Source organism: Aptenodytes forsteri, unplaced genomic scaffold, assembly GCF_000699145.1.
Source record: "Aptenodytes forsteri isolate BGI_AS27 unplaced genomic scaffold, ASM69914v1 Scaffold26, whole genome shotgun sequence".
NCBI classification, from domain to species: domain Eukaryota; kingdom Metazoa; phylum Chordata; class Aves; order Sphenisciformes; family Spheniscidae; genus Aptenodytes; species Aptenodytes forsteri.
The window spans coordinates 4,836,819-4,844,708 of NW_008794125.1; positions in this window are offsets into that span (position 1 = coordinate 4,836,819).

Below are 7,890 nucleotides of genomic sequence, written 5' to 3' on the forward strand. Positions count from 1 at the left end.
TCAGCGGGCCCAGTCTTGGCTGCTGCTGCTTTTCAGTCAGAGGCCAGAGCGATGAGACTCAGCACGGGACCGGGTTGAAGGTTTGCTTCCCAAAAAGGCAAGTTTAATCCCGTATCAGATGTATTTTTCAGGCAACACTGCGTGATGCATGAGGAGGAATTGGTTTTTGTTCGTAGGAAGAAAAAAAGGCATCTTCCAAACTGACTGCATTTAAACAGGACATTTCATCTAAGTGGATCACAAAAATACCACTGATCTGCACCTGACCTCTGAGATGAAATGTGACTGTAGCTGCTCAGCCAAGTGCTGCTCAGGGAGCACCAATTACTGGGGAGGGCCAGTTGCTATGAGTATGCGCCCGCTGCTCTCATCTGAGCCCTGCACCACTTCTCTCCGGTGGCCGATGGGAGTTAGCCTTCTGTTTAGCTGTCTTTTTCATGGACAGCTTCTAGTTCTGTGCACCTTCAAGTACAGGAGAGGAAGGAAAGGTAACTCTGTTGATCTGAAACCAACAGTGGAATTTCTGCAGTTCTGGAAGGCTCCTTCTTGTCACTCCCAGCTTTGTCATCCAAGTCATAGCAAAGACAACTATGTGCTTGTAGGTCTAGACTTACCCATCAGTCTGAAAGGTCATGATGAGGCTGATGAGTTTAATGTGCCATTAATCATGCCACATGCACGCCAACAGAATTACACGACTCTTCTACCTGGGTTCCTAGTATAATGTAATTTAGCAGAGGAAGAGAAGACGTAAAGATAAGGGATTAAATACTGCGTGTTTTGCAGTTTAGCAGCAGGCTTTACTCTAAAAAGTGCTTGGATCCTTCTGGGAAAGTAAAGAGAAGAAACCCTGATGTTTGCCAGGAATGGTGGGGAGGTATTATGTTATGCTTACTTTATAGCTTTATATGAAATATGAGCACTAAATGTTCAAGCGTACTCTCCTCCACACCATGCATGAGGGATACAATGACAGTGTTTCCTTTGGTGGCTGGATGAAATGACAAAGGTAGTAATACTGAGTAAGATTTGGACTGAAGGAAGGTGAGAAGCATGTGAACAGATAAACATGAGTGGGGGACAGACACACACACATGCACACCCAGAGAACATGAAAGACCACATAATTTTCATGTGGTTGGATTCATCTACATGTTGTCTGGTATCGTTATTTATGATTTAATGCAGTAGTGCTTCCTTTCTTGGCTGAGTAGCCAACACACGCTAACTGAATAAAACTTCGTGTTTATTGAACAATTGGCCAGAGAATAAGCAAAGCATCGTGTGTAACCAAACGCACACCCAGAGAACCTGAAAGACCACATAATTTTCACGTGGTTGGATTCATCTACATGTTGTCTGGTATCGTTATTTATGATTTAATGCAGTAGTGCTTCCTTTCTTGGCTGAGTAGCCAACACACGCTAACTGAATAAAACTTCGTGTTTATTGAACAATTGGCCAGAGAATAAGCAAAGCATCGTGTGTAACCAAAAGAAAAAAAAGAAAATGCAGTAAGCTTTTCAGGGTATTTTTTCCAATTATTTAAAGCTCTAATACTGCTTTAATTGTAGCAGATCGTATAGCAAAGATTAAATTGAATCTTTTTAGGAAATCTTAGAACTATCCCTGTATACCATGTCCTGTACTACTCTGTCCTTGATCATCTTTAAGGGCATACAGGTTGTTTATTAGCTTCCTATTTGGGTAAAATGTTAAGTTTTTTAACTAGAATTTAATTTTCTTTAACTTTCTGGGAACTTTGTCTTCAGTTTGAATTGCTGTTTTGCCGTATTGCAGTTTCATACCTCAAGTGATTCTTTGCAAGTTTGACGTGTTCCTATTGCCACATTTTTTCAGTTTTACAGTACAGATGCATGAGGAAAAAAGGCTGTTCAAATTATTTCCTCCCTAAAGTAGAGCTGAAATATCATCATTTTGGTAGGTGGAGGGGAGAGAAGAAAAAAAAAAAAAGCAACCTTGTTTCAGTGGGAAGAGAAGATTTGAGTGGGAGGTGAGATCAGAAGGGAGACAATGATTTTGGGAGGTCTGAAGAATTTATGAAAGTGTCATCAAAACCAGTCATCTTATCAGTATTATAAAAGTTTATTATAATGCTTCATTTATTCCTAAAGGGCATACGCTTCACCTCTCACTATAACATGAGCTTTATGCCACGTCTTTCCAGACTAGACCTTGAGTCTTTACCACACGTAACTTGATTCATACAGCAATGGAGATGTTTGCTTTTTGTCTGAATTGGAAATTTTTCTCCGGCAGCTTTTATGCCTCTCCAGCCCTTACCTAGTCCTCTGCATACTGATAATTGTCTTGCAGCACTTCACAAAGAGCACAACGGACACAGACTAGGATCAGAAAAAAACCTACGTAGTACGGGCCAGTATATCTTCAGCTTGAATCTTTTCTCTCAATGAGATAAGACTGAGATTAGCATGGGGAGGAAAAAGATTAAAAGTACTTCTAGATCCAAGAGCTGGTCCTTATTTTCTTACTTGGAAAAGAAAGGTTTTTATTTCACGCTGGTTTGTATTTAAGTGTGGGGATACATTTCCTGTATCCACACAAACAAAGGATGAACCTAATGCAATGGCAGTGTAGTTGAAACAGTGATGTGACTACCTGAGCATTTCACCACTTGCTTTGGTTGGATAGGCTATAACTCCTGCTGTGCAACAAAGCAATGAAACATGTGGATTACCCATTCGTGAAGAGCAGATACTTCGAATTATATCCACGAAGGGACCTGGAAACTTCAATGTCATTTGAGGTGTCCAGTCAGGCAGCATTCAGGGCCAGGAGCTCCTGTTCAGCTGTTGTTTAGCTCTCTGCAGCAGATGCTGTCAAACTTTTCAGATTCCTACCTAGTGTCCTATCAGGATGCTCAAGGTAGGCGATCTTGGTTTATGTGTTTTGCAGTACCCAGTTAGGTAGGGGTACTAAGAATGAGAGTTTTGGGTGGAAGGGGAGGTGGAGGTGATTGCCATGCCCACTGAAACCATGTTCAAAGCACTCACAAGTATATGTGGGAGATGGTTTTAAAAATCTTCTCTTGGCTCAACTTAATACAGGAATGTTTTTTTCTGTATGTAGCTACCATGTGTATATTGGGTCAAGTCATTCTCAGTTCTTCTGTTAAAGACCTTCCATTTTACTTAAATAATTAGTCATTGAGAAACACTTCTTGGATAGTCTGTTGATTCGGACTCTGCCCTGGATTCCAGTCCCTGTTCCCTATCAGAGTGAAAAGATGCCTCCATGACCCCATTGCTTGCTTAACAGGGATCGGATGACAGTGGAGTGGCCCTTCTCTTTCCCATAAGACAGGTTGGCTTGTTGTAGGTTCCTGATTCCAGAAGAGATTTACAGCTGAAAATCCAAAGTGGGGAACAGCTCACTGTGTTTAGGGTACTTTACAGCACTCCAGTCTGCTTCTCAGCACTGCTTATGACTTGGTTTAGTTTGCTTTCTGTTAGCTTTGATTTACCCACGCAGTGCCTGGGCAGCCTGCATGCCTAACCAATTTAATGATTCCATTGTTTAGCAAAAAGCCTGTGAGTCAGGAGTTCAGTACATAAGAAAACTGTTAAATAAAACATAAGTGAATGCAAAAATAATCATTTAATGGACATTATGAAAGGACAGTAAACCAAACAGTTCAGTCCAATGGATGATGTATAACATCTAAACAAATATGACAACTAATTAAGGATTAGGTTCTGCCTGTTTGGATGACAGGCCTTATAAAAATGAACAGTTAGGTTATGTTGGGGGAAAAAAGCTGCATTTTGCAAATGTCAGGCAGACAGCTCAGTAAGCAGAAAAGCTCAGTTATCCAATTAAAATAAATGTGCAGTGTTCTCAATATAAAAGGGTAAAGCATCCTTATGTTGAGGAGTTAAGATCCTGAAATGTAAGTGGAGCAAAAAGTGCTCTCTATAAAGATTAATGTAATCTATCAAGATTAACATTTTTGCATGCTGGCAAAGGTATACATATAGTATTTTGTTTCAATTCCTGAAATTGGAAACATTAGACTAAGATCAGTACCAATTTAAACCCCAGGTAACCCCAAATATTGAATTGAATTCATTATTTACAACCACGATGGGCTAATAAACTTGCCCTAATGGCTTCTATGGGAAATAGATACCTACAGAAGGTGCTATCCTATTTCCCATAATCCTCTCTGATACTTCATGTGAAATGTAATAACAAGTTGCATAAATGTAATTTAGGGAAAAGTCTTCCACTAAGAGTAATTCCTGATTTATTCAGGAGTTTGATTCCTGTCCTAAGAAAGATTAAGGATGTTTTTCAACATTGTCGTGTGCATGGGTGTCGTGAGAGACCACAAAGTTTCAAGACCACCAGTGGGGGACACAGTTTAACCTCATTTTTTGTTGTTGCTTTCTAACAAAAGGAGGTTATTGCATAACAATGGAAAGCAAATGGTGGGAAGGGATCACAATAACAATAAACTAGAAACTGGGTTGCACTTTCATTGTAGGAAAGAAGAGTCCACTCTCTAGATCTCCATGATTAATTGTCAGCAGAGAATATCTTTGTTTTAAGCCAAGATTTAAACCTGCCCTTTGGAGTAGGTCTCCAAAACAAGAGTTTCTGAGGCTGGAAACTTATAACCACACACAATTTTTCTAAAAGGATATTCATTTCAAGGCATTTGCAACAGAATTAACATGAAACATAAGGATTTTCTGGTGGTTTATAAAGCAGAAAATTTTTACTAGGAGGGAGGCTTTAGAGACGGCTTTTCTGGTGGTTTATAAAGCAGAAAGCAGAAAATTTTTACTAGGAGGGAGGCTTTAGAGGCTTTATCAGGGGTATTAAAATGGAATTCAAGTTTGCGAGGTGCCTGATTTATAAAAAAATTCTGTCAAATGTTGAAATGAGAGGCGAGAATCTCAGCTCTGCAGTGCTTGAGAAAGCATGGAAGATCATGGCTGTAACACTCCCACCTCTGTTTGATTTTGCCACCCACAGAATTGCCACCTTTTTTTGTGAAGTGAGCAGTTGCACTTGCAACTCTGAGTGCCTCTGCTATCCTCACCTTTATTCTTCTAGAAGCTCTGTTTCACATCTTCTTGGACACAACTTTTGATGTTCACTCAGAAGGGCAATGATCCAACATCCTATTATTTGAGAAGAGTGATGGCCTGGGGATACAGACGTTGTTAATTTACAGATTCAGCTGATAAACTGTGTAACTGAGGTTTCATCACAGACCTGAAAGATCTGGAGCCCCGTTGCTCCACAGTTAAAAAGCAAACAAAGTTTTTTGAGGGGAAAAAAGCAAGAAAGAGGGGAAGAGAGCTTTATCTGGGAAGCTGAAAAGCAGCTTTTACTGGCAGTTCTCATATACTGAGGATAGAGAGAGAAATATGCATGTTGCTAAAGTGGTAAATTCTGCTGTAGAGATGAGAAATTCCTATAGGGTGTCTCTAGATTCTGATATATGGCTTTTAATTATTTTTTTTTAAACATGACCCACCATTAAGACATGCTATAAAAATTTGACATTGTTCCCTGTCTTCAGCCAACTTTGTCCCCCAATATCTGTTTCCTATGATAAGACTATCTATATCCCTAGGTATGCGAAGATGTAATTTGCGCACTGAGATTAAAAGGAAGGCATGCATCACCACAGCATGCTGTACCAGTCATCCACTCTGAATCCAGTCTGAAATCTCTTACCTCTGGAAAATGAGAAGTGGCAACATGAATATGATAAGCAGAGCAACATGGCCTACTTTTTGATAAGCTTCCTTTATAGCTTTATTCTCGGTGGCTTTGAGGGGAAGTCAATAGAGAAATCTTTTTGCCCAGTGCCAAAATAATGGAAATACATGTGAATTTGTGCTCTCATCCAGTTGTCCATCTCTTTGTCATTTAGTCAGCTTGATCCTGGCACCGCTATGTAGAATTTTACACCTGTGTGGAGCCCATCATAAGATTGGAGACAGGAAAATAGAATGTCATTACTGTTAACACCCCAAGAAGCAAATCCCCAGTAAAATGAATTATTATAGAGACAACTGGAGATTTGTGAAAGCAAAAATCAAGTATCTTACTGACGGTCAGAAGGAATTAGGTACCATCAAATACCATGGTCGTCATTGATCTGCCCAAATCTAATGGGAGATCTTCAGAACATTTTCATCACACAGCAAGCTGCAGACAGGATTATTTGAAACTCCCCAAATGGTGGTTGCCTTATTTTAATGTGAAACTTCTGGTGTTTTCAAGTTGTTTTGTGTAAAGCACACTCAGGGTTTTAAGGGACTGAAGTCACACAAAGAGGTACACAACTTTGGCAGACACATTTGCCTACCTTTGCCTAGATCTTTGACAAAGGACACTTCTAAGATCTTTTTTTTCCATGAGACTTCTGCACTTTTTCCACAAACTTGAAAGTTCTTCTCCCTTCTAATTTCATTCCTAAACTTAAACTTCATTTTGTTCATGATTAAAAGAGGCAATGTGGAGCAGGTAATTTTTTTTTTCAATTTAGATGGCAAAAAAATAAGACCTTAACCTGCTAATTACCAGGCCATTTCCTGAGAATTGTATTATATGAAGATTTGTTAGAGTGCTAGAATATTTATACATAAAAGTATTATATTCACTTATCTGTGATGATTTAAGAATCTGTGTAATATTTTCTAGTGCAACAGCCACTGTCTGAGTTAATGGAAGCAGCTGACAATAAATAAATTTTGCTTGAAATTTTCTAGACCTATGTGTTGCTTTTGTTATTTTCTGAACAGCAACCATTGCATTGCATATAATAGTGACTATATTTTACATCATGCAAAAATTGCCAGTTGTTTTTAGACTGTGTGGTTTCTTAGCCTTCTTAGAATCAGAAAGGACACAACTGCTTAGTTTGTAAACTTCCTTTATTTGTTGTTTTTCCTTTTAAAAACTCTTTTTACAATTCCTAGTATTAAACTGGAGGAGATTGAGAAGCTCAAACAGCAAGTAAAGATTTAAAAAGCATAACAGAGTCTTGGAGCTGGGAAAAAAAACAACCAAACAAAGAAAAGACCAAAGAAAACCCAAAAAGATTCATGCTTTCTCAGTATATTAACCTGACTTTAAAGGGGAAGCGTCTCTTTGAGCTCGTTGGTAACTAGCTACAATAGCTATCTTTCAAGAGAGACCTGGGAAAAGGGGATGGACATGCAGAGGAGCAGCCCCCAACACACTTACAGAGCCATTCTTCCCAGACAGTGCTTCCACCAGTGCTGAAGAGCATAATGCAAAGCCATTATACTGGTAATGGGGACCCCTCTGTAGCCACCTTCTCTTCCAAAGGAAAGTTCATCTGTGCTGTGAAAAGCACAAAGGCAGACACTTGCATTTCACTTTTTGTAGCCAAGGCATGTGGCAAACCTAGTAAGTTGGGTTTTAAAGCCTTTGTTCTTAGCTCCTGACTGATATATAGCACTGTGACAGGCATAAGTTTTCTCCTTATTCAGCATGAAATTAACTTGACATGTTCAAAGAAGCAAAGCTATCAAGCTAGGATCATAATCAGCGTTAGCTTCTTCAGGGGAATCTTCACAGTCAAACACTAAAATGTAATCTGTACATGCAACGACTCCCACGAGCACCTCTGGCACTGCAGCAGTCGTTCCACACATGTTCAAGAGCAGACATACTCTGGCTGCCCTTGCAACGGGGCGAAACAAGGAACAAATATTCCTTGTGCCCTCCCCCTGCCTTCCCACAGTAGCCCCAAAGTTGTCACAAGCCAGCCCAAATGCATTGTTTTAAATATGCTTGTAATGAGTAAATGCATCCAGAGCCATTTGGATCTGGTATTTTAAATGTTTAAGTGCCTTTTGG